The following is a 9,856-nucleotide window of genomic DNA, read 5'->3' on the forward strand; positions in this document are numbered from 1 at the left end:
TGAAAAGCACTTAACACTTAAGCTCACATTTTTAGAAAACAGTAGCTCATTTTTAACAGAAAGCTGCATTTTTAAGTCACATTAAAACATTAAGCTCATGTTTAACAGTAAGCTTACATTTTTACAAAACATTACACTCACATTAATAAAAAAACATTAAGCTCATATTTTTAAGTCTCATTTTCAGAAGACCATGTTTAATGTAAATGTGTTGCTATTAAAAGTGCGCCAAGCAAAAAACAGCTGGTTTGCCAACGATTTTGTTTTAGGCTGCAGTTCTTTCTGCCCCAAGGAAAGTAGAATCCGCTGAATGAAGTCAAATGTGTATCCCAGCGACTTTGGGTAACTCAGGTGCAATGCATATATTAGTCCGAACAGAAGGCACATTGCTTCAGGAAGATCATGTAGATTGTCCATCTCTAATTTTCCCTTGATTACGATTCCAATCGAAGAGGGAGACCCATCTTGTAACATCTTGAACTATCACAATCCCCACTGGCACATAAAGAATTGAGCTGTGATCATCAGACATCTAGTGAAAAAACATTAACAAATTAAAATTAATTCACATACATGCCACCTCATTTACATTTCAAAAAGGTGCCACCTAAAGGGTTAGTTCACCAAAAAATTAAAATTCTGTCAGTAATTACTCACCCTCATGTTGTTCCAACCCAGTAATACATCATCGGAACACAAATTAAAATATTTTTGATGATCCGAGTTGTCTCACTCCTCCATAGGCTTCTCTGTAATTTAAACTTGCCAGCCCAGAAAGTTTGTAAAGACATGTTAAAATAGTCCAAGTGACCACAGTGGCTCAACATGTAGTTTATCAAGCGTAGCGTTACATTGTGTAACAGCGCAGCGCCTCTGGGTTGTACATCAGAACGGAGGCTCACGCTGGTCATGTGTGTGATGCTGGCCAATAGTGAGCCTATGTTCTGACGTGCAACCCAGAAGTGCTGAACTGTTACACTACTTGAACTCACTCAGAGAAACAAAGAGGAAAATTAATAGTTGAATAAAGACGTTATTTTTTTTATTTTTTTTTTTGCACACAAAAAGTATTCTCATCGCTTGATAAACTTTAGGTTTAGGCACTGTAGTCACTTTGACTATTTTAATGTTTTTAACTTTCTGGGCCGGCAAGATACAATTACAATAGAAACCTATGGAGGAGTGAGACAGCTCTCAGATTTCATCAAAAATATCTTAATTTGTGTTCCGAAGATGAACGAAAGTATTACAGTTTTGGAACAACATGAGGGTGAGTAATTACTGGCAGAATCTTCATTTTTTATTACACATTCACACGATCTCTCACAAACACTGCATCAATATCAATCTAAAAGGGTTGGTTCACCCAAAATTAAAAATTCTGTCATTAATTACTGACCCTTGTGTCGTTGCACATCTGAAAGACCTACGTTCATCTTCGGAACATAATTTAAAATATTTTTAATGAAACCCATGAGGTTTCAGTCACTCCATACTAGAGATCCAATGCAATTACCACTTCCAAGGTCCAAAAAGGTATGAAAGACATCATTAAAGTAATCCATGTGATTCCAGTGGTTTAACCTCAATTTCATGAAGCTACACAAGTAATCTGTTTGTGCAAAAAAAAAAAAAAAAAAGTACAACTTTACAAAATATAATCTCCAATGCACGTTCACGCAATTACGTCTGCTCTCGCATGAATACAAAACTCAAACGTTTTGGTGCTATATGAGATACTCTCTTGAACGGGCGTTGCAGATAAACATTTTCAAAATTACACTGGTAAATTATGTTTTTTTTTGCACAAACATAGAACTCGTTTTGCTTCATAAAATTGAGGTTAAACCACTGGAGTACAGTAGTACAGAGTACTGTAACAAAGTCTTTCCTATCGTCCTTGAAAGTGTAGTTGTGTTGGATGTCAATGGAGGGACAGAAAGTTACAGAATATCATTTAAAAAAAATGTATTGTGTCTTGAAGATGGAATGACACAAGGGTGAGTCAATGAATTACAGAATTTTCATTTTTGAGTGAATTAACCCTTTAGATTGATACAGTGTGTGTAAATGACAGAGATTGTGAATGTGTATAGAGGGTGAGAGGGTGTCTTTTGGACATTTTCTCCTTGGAACACTTACCAAACACGTCTTAAAGAAAGCAGGAGAGTCATCTCCAAACCAAAGGGGTAGTCCTTGAAGCACCAAAGTTCAGTTGGCTCTGATAGCTTGTGTGGAAAAAATAAAATTTTATTAAATCCAACCACTTGATAATAATACTTTATAACAGCCTTTAAACATTTAATCAGAGATCAACTATGAAGTCTATATTGCAGTTTATACAGTTTTCAAATCGATCTACTATCTTCTAAGATATATCTAGGATAAATTATTGGGACTTCTAACTAACCTTTGTTGCTTCAGAAGGTTCATCAAGAGCTGACCAGCAACTCCCTTTCTGGCTCTGAAAATGTCCAAGAGGCATGTACTATGTTGGTCAAGGGTCTCGTAAAATTCCCTTTTCAAGTTCTTACCAGCAATCCTATTCAACTCCACGTAGACCTGAAAAAATTAGGAAGGGGAAAGTAACGACATGCATGCATGGTGTGCTTGATTATTTTTTAAGATATCATCAAGTTCATTCCAGTCAAAGGTACAAAAATGTGTTGACCTAAAAAAGAAAAGGTTAATTATTTATTTACTTACATTTAAAAGGATTTTTCATTCATGAATAAAAATTTGCTGTCAATTTACTCACACTCAGGCCATCCAAGATGTGGGCGACTTTATTTAGCAGAACATTAAAGAAGATTTTTAGCTGAAACTGTTGTCTTTGGCTATTCATATAATAAAAGTCAACTGTAACCAACCCTTTGATTGTCAAAAAACGTGTACAAGCAAAACAAAATCAATAATTGTGGTTCCTGATGATATATTTGTGTCTTATGAAATGAAACGATAGGTCTATGCAAGCATTTATTGTTATTGTTATATGTTAAGCAAACATTATTTATAACATTATTACCTTTAACTTGTACAACCAGCCCTGAGTGTATTTTCTACAGTCTGGTGTGAGTGTAAAGAAACACTGAGTAATCCATTTGCACACTGAAATATTTTCAATAAACTGTACTGTCCATTGCACTAGTGTAAATTATGTTCATAGTTCTGCCTATAGTATACATACACTTTTACATAATCCATCTGTATAGTATGTTCATAGTACACCTACCTATATATCATGCTTATAGTATTTAAAATCTGTAAATTATGTCCATAATACTTATCTGTATAGTTATTGTACATATTATAGACCTTGTATATTCTGTACTTACTGCTTATTGCACTTCTGGTTAGATGCTAACTGCATTTCGTTGCCTTGTACCTTACATGTGCAGTGACAAAGTTGAATCTAATCTAATCTAAAGATATATCAAACTTTGGGAATATGTGAAAACTCAATCTTCCCAATTTGAGATCACGAATGTGAACAATTTTACTTTTTTTATACAGGTTGCAGCATCAAGGATAGTAGCAAGTACCATTTTGCACATCCTGCTAGTTGTAAAAAAAAACACACATCAGGGCGCTTGCGCTCCAGGCTGTCAGGAGGAGATGGGTCTGTTGTGTTGTTCATCAAAATGATACTTGCTGCTATCATTGATGCTGCCACCTGTTTAAAAAAGTAAAATAACATTCACATGCGTGATCTCAAATCGGGAAGATTGACAGATTCCCAAAATTTTATATAAGTTACATCTTTACGCTTGTGTTCCAGACTGTAGTAAACAAATACAGCTTTGTTTGCAGAGGCTGTGGATTAAAGGTAATGATGTTTAGTTTCTTGCATAAACCTATCATTTCATATAATTTAATTCCACATAACTATTAATTAATAATATCTCTGTAAATGTGTCGCAGGCGGGGAAAGGTCTGCGGTTTTTAGTGAACATACCGGCCAAAGAAATTCTTAAAACGATTAACGTTAGGCATAAGTCAGTATTCATGCGGCAGCCCAACTTTACACCAAATAAAAGAAACGTCCTTTCACAAATTACACAAAGAGACATTTCAGTGTCTGGAAATAGATTTTTCTCGAAGTTCCAGCCGCAATATCACGCTTAGGCCTATTGTAAACAACAGCGCTAGTCTGTAAAACATTGGCTATGTTTGGAAGTTAGGGGATTTTAACTTAAACTCATTTATACCTTGTCCATTTGTATAAAAAAATAAAACCTTTAACAGACAATAAAGCAAAATTTACCAGCATAACGTTACTCCTGTGGCCTCGACTCTTCGCCCTCCTTGTCTGCTTCATAACCACCTGCCTGCTAACGTTACTGTCCCTGCGGGAGGAAAACGGGAAATTCAGATGTTCTTACACAAACGTGTTTAGAACTCAAAAATACTCAAAGGCAACTAAGCAAAATGTAAATATATATTTTACCATTATTCTACCTACCAGCGTACTCTGGGTCTTTCACGACGACTCTCTTCCCGCCTGCTTTAACGCCTGTCTTGGCTGCTTGTGCAGCTGCCAGCTGGCCCGCTGCCAGAGTAAAACGGTAAAGTATTTTCACCATGCAAATAACATGACAATAAAACGTATAAGGAAATAAAAAACAATGTGTGTATATTTATGCGTTGCGTTTAAATCTTTACTTACCTATTTAACTCTAAACTTTATTATTTATTTCTTCTTTCAGGTTGTCCTTCAAATGAATGTGACCTGCAGTCAGTGCTGCGTCTTCAGCAAATTCGACAAAAAATTCCCGCCTTGTGTTATATTGGCCAATCGGCGGTGTTGTCAAGGCAGAATTTCAAGCGCAACCAATCATTTTTAAACAGAGACGTAGCGAATAATTTAAATAAATGGAAATTCTGAGTTTATAACACTTAAAATCTTAATTCAAAAGATGTTTACTGCCAATGAGTAATTTAAACACACCTGTTTAAGTTTTGATGGCAAAACTTGGTGTTATAAGTAATGTGAAGTTATGTTAACTTGATTTCTTTATTAATTCCAACATTAGGGTTTACAGTGCAGTGAATCAAGCCAGTGACTAAACGATCAACTTCACGTTGTTTCTCTTAGTAGCATGAAACAAATCTGTTATTTAAATTGTGATTTAACTACAGAGAGCGATCAAAGAACGCTCCCTTTTTTTCGGAGCTGTCACACATCGCGAGTACATCTGCACACTTGCCTAAACTGCCGTTACAATGAATGACGCTGTTATGCTGCACAACAAAGCCCTTACTGTATTCATGTGTTTGCTGTTAGTTGTGGTGAAAGCATTTTGTGAGAGAAAACGTGTTGCAATAATAACGAGATCACTGCATTCACGCGATAAACAGACTCTGTCTACTCAATGCTTCCCACGACTTCCACGATTCGTTAATCTCGACAGCTGTAATAGTAAATATATATATATATATATATATATATATATATATATATATATATATATATATATATATATTTGAGAGTGGTTCCACATGTAATACGCATTTCAAATGCAAAGATGTCAGCCAATCACAACAGTTGTCGTTTCCTCGGAGTCTCACAGCAGACACGCCCCTTCAAACAGAGCATTCAAGCCAGAGGGCTAATATCAGGATATAAAAATGCTTTTTATTTCTAAATTTTAAACGGAAAAATCATACTAACAATATAGGTACACCTAAGGAAACACTAAAAATCATTTAAAGAAAAGGAAATAGTCCATGTCATGGGACCTTTAAATAGCAGGATTTTCTGCTATTTATACTACTTAATGCAAATAGTGGAAATTATCTGCACCTCAGTACTGTAGTACAGTGTGCAATAATACTGTATTAAGTGTGAATTGTATTATTATTAAATTATTAAATGAATGCCACCTTATCGTGGCAATGAAGCCCTCCCTACACCCTAACCCTGCCCAATACTCTATTTTAAACTTTTCGATTATTTCCTTCATTTGTATTGAAAATTATTGTCTTTCTGGTGTGATATGACATTTAAAAAGTTTGCATCAAAAATACTGCAATACAATTTTTTTTTTCATCTGGAGCTGATGTTTGACAGCCATCTTTTGTTTTTATTGACTAGCCCAATCCCAGGTTGTTGGACGAAGTTAGTGTAAATAGCATGTGCCAACATGATGGGCTATTTGCACTAAGTGCAAATAGACACTCCATTTTTATTAGTAGCAGTATTTGTAGTACCATTAAGAGGAAAGTGTGAGTAATATATTTGCATATTCATCTAAACATTGCTTACAGCAGAGAGAGCAGCATTTGGGGTGTTTGTCAACAGTAAAGTTTTCTCAAACTTCTTTATTCCCCTAAGCAAATAACAACAACAATAAAATCATCTTTATGAATATGAACTGGATTCATGCTTGGTGATTTTGGGATTTGGCATCCAATATTTGCTTGTACAAACTGGTATTATTATCTGGTTGGTGTTGTTTGTCATAGAGCAGAATCTTAGCCAAAGTGTTTTACTATATTGATTTGAAGGACATTTCCTATGGGGCATCCTGGGGTGCTTAAGGGAGGGACTGTAGGACTGTGATGCTTGTTTGTACAATTTCTGAGGCACTCCTAACGGTCTGAATCATTTTTGTCAGAGGCCCAGATCCTTCATGGATAGTCTACCACTGTACTTTGTGAAGTGGTGTTGTGTGAGGTAAGGGCTGTTAACTTCCCACTTTCTTCACACATGCCAAACTTTCTTCAGCTGCAAATGGGAGCTCCATGGGAAAGTAGCTTGCTGTGTTAAAACAACTGAACCAAAATGTTGGCATATGTTAGGTAATGAAAAGAACCACAGGAGAGGATGATGCCCTGTCAAAGCTTGCCAGCTCATTGTTGGATCTGTCAGTCTGTTTGTTGAACTAGAGATGTCTTGCTAGTATTGCGTGCTTTAGCATCCTAGTTCAAATACCATCAATTGTTTGCAAATATGACAAACAAGACGCTATCAACTGGTGGGTTGTGAAGCAAAAATAATTATACAACTGCATGATGCATGAGAGCAAATAAATATTCAGTATTTAAAACTTTTATCTAGTTTTAGCAAAATATTTAATATTAAAGAAAAAAAAACTCTTGTAAAAAAAAAGAAATACAAAAAAACTTAAAAGTATAAATTAAAAAAAAATACTTGCAGAAAATATAATATTAGTGAAAAAAAAAAACCTTACTAATCACTAATAATTAGGGATGGTAAGCAATTAAAATTGTTAATCTAATTAATCTAATTGCATGATGTGATTAATTAATCAAATTAATCACACATCAAATTTGTAGAAATTACTCCAAAAAGATCATTTAAAGTCATTATTGTGTAAAGCTTCAAACAGGCATTACAAAAAGTAGGTTCAGCAAGAAATATTTTGTTTGATAAAATTTATTACATATACTCTTTTGGACCATGTGAGTAAATGATGACAGAATTATCATTTTTGGTTGGATGAACTATAACTTTAATAATTTATTTTCTTAATTTTATTATTATTACTATAAAAATATTAAATTATTTCTTTAATGAAATGATACCCTAAATAATAAACTAAAACTGCCAGTAGGTGGTGGTAAATGTCTTAATGATTAAGCCATAGAGTCATTTATTCATACGTTTGATTCGTTCAAATGGCTGATTCATACAGTAGTGAAGTAAATAGGCTTTTTTAAGATGCGCCTTGCCTCGCCTGAAATGTAGGCGAGTGTAGGCGGCTTCAGTAAGGGGAGGGATCAAAAAAGACCTTTAAAGTCGGACATTTTCTGAATCTCACTGTTTTGTCGCCTGCAAATGTCAGCAATGGAGGAGATCGCGTTCACATTTTTTTTTTTCACAGATGAAGTGGATGTAATCGAAATACCTCTGTTTTGTCATCATGTGCATCAATTCCTTTGTTCTGCTGAACACAAAGGAGGGAATTTAGAAGAATGTTTGCAAACAAGCAGGTTTCTGCCACCATTTCACGTCCATAGTATTTTTCCATAGGCTACTATGCAAGTCTAAGCTGTTTTGTAGCAAACATTCTTCAGAAATTCTTCCCTTGTTTTAAGCCAGACCCTGAAACTTCTCATATGAAACCACACAAAGATGAGGCATAATGGCTAAACAGTCCATTTAGATATGTATCTGTGCATGCATATTTTTAATTGATTGATTTATTAATTCACACAAACATACAATAAAATTTCCCATCATGCTTTTGATCAGCGCAGTCGGTGGAGAGCAACTGCGCTCGACTGCTCAATCCGACACAGCTGCCTCGCCAGTTTTTTGGCACACGTCAGCATGACATCAGAGCAAGGCGGACGTACTGTAACTCGGACACTTTTCTAACTGGCATGCATCTCGCGGTGATCAGCGGTGATCGGTTCTGTGCAGATTTTGTTCATCTCAAACAAGCCTAATGGTTCTTTATGAATGGTTCATTGAATCATTAGGCTTGTTCGACTTGAAGTGGATCATCACCATCAGACCGATTGGTGTGTGACATCAAAGAACTGCAAGAGCTTTAGAGAGCATATGGCTACTTGTGCTTTTGAATTGCTCTCGCGGTACTTTGAAGTTATACACTGATCGGCCTGAGCAGTGCCACTTCAAAGCCAACGCACATGCCAAATGGTTAAACAAATTCGTTCAAAACGTGGATTAAGAAATGAAATGCCTGTGGGTTGCTCGGAGATTCTCGCTTTGTCTTTATCTTCCCGTTCTGCTTTGTCTTTAATTTCTGGTTGGCAAAATTGAGCAAAACAGACAACATAGTGTCTAAAATAACACAATATTAACTTCTTAATGAACTGTTGTATAAGATGAGTATAACATTTGCACAAGTGTGATATTGCACTTAGCCTACTACTTGTGTGATATTTCTTAACGATGTGATGTAAATATGAGACACAATCTCAAGTGGCCGTTTTGCCCCGTATCTTGAATTTAAGGGACATTTTCTAGGCTCCATCACACAGTTAAGTTGTTGTTCTGCCTCATATTAGTCTTCAATCGACTGTATGAAATGGAAGATGATCCACACAGGTCTGGGACGGGGCAAGTGCGTCAAATGCGTTAATAATTTTTATCGCGTTATTTTTTTAATTAATTAATCTAATTAGCACGTTAAATTACCAGCCCTAATAATTATTTACTAATGTTTCTTAACACGCATAAGTGCAATTAAAAAAAAAAAAAGTTTTCCTACAAACTAAACTAACACACATATATTCACCACACTTTATGGACTTATAGATATCTTACATGAGTAATAATGATGTGTTAATAAGGAGTTTAAACCCCCAAGTTAGAAAACTGCAGTATTTTGGCACAGATTAGTCTAAAATTCATCCCAGTTTAAATTAAATATGGGTTAATAGAAGTTAAGCAAAACCATTTGAAAACCACTGCTATAAAACATGTTCCCTTTCGAGAGTACTCTCGTACTGCGTAAGCTAGCTTACGCTATGGGAAAAGGTCCCCTTTTCTCGAGAATATGAAGCCAAAAATTATCCTTAATTTTTAAATAATGTAAAACGCAGTGCCGCAGCACAGCAGACCTAAGCGAAGCGGCTCGCGCGCTTATTGGATGTGCTGTGGCAACTGCAGCAACCTATGGTGAGGCGGCGGAGAGGAACGAACCAATGGGGGCGCTTCGCGCCCATTGGACGTCAGAGCGCGCCAAAATAGGCGTGGCTGGAGCTATATAGCCACCGCTTCGCCATAGGGATCAGATTTCATCTCCTTCAGCGATCTCACCTGAACTTCGCTGTCTTCTCCGGAGAAGCCTCTACACGCCGTCGAAAAGCCTCTCAGCGGGATAGCACTGCAACGCAGATCTGAGGACGTCGGCTCGTGCTT

The 9,856-nt window shown here is 36.1% G+C and overlaps 1 long non-coding RNA gene across 1 annotated transcript; it reads right to left on the reverse strand.

The window, feature by feature from the left end:
- Positions 1 to 243: 243 nt before the first annotated feature.
- On the reverse strand, positions 244 to 4,609 carry LOC132127157 (uncharacterized). The gene is made up of 5 exons (XR_009427491.1): positions 4,463 to 4,609; positions 4,265 to 4,346; positions 2,411 to 2,562; positions 2,143 to 2,228; positions 244 to 532 (listed from the first exon to the last, which is right to left on the reverse strand). It is a non-coding gene; the product is annotated as an uncharacterized LOC132127157 (long non-coding RNA).
- Between the last annotated feature and the right edge of the window lie 5,247 nt (positions 4,610 to 9,856).

Source organism: Carassius carassius, chromosome 45 (genome assembly GCF_963082965.1).
Source record: "Carassius carassius chromosome 45, fCarCar2.1, whole genome shotgun sequence".
In the NCBI taxonomy this organism is placed as follows: Eukaryota; Metazoa; Chordata; class Actinopteri; order Cypriniformes; family Cyprinidae; genus Carassius; species Carassius carassius.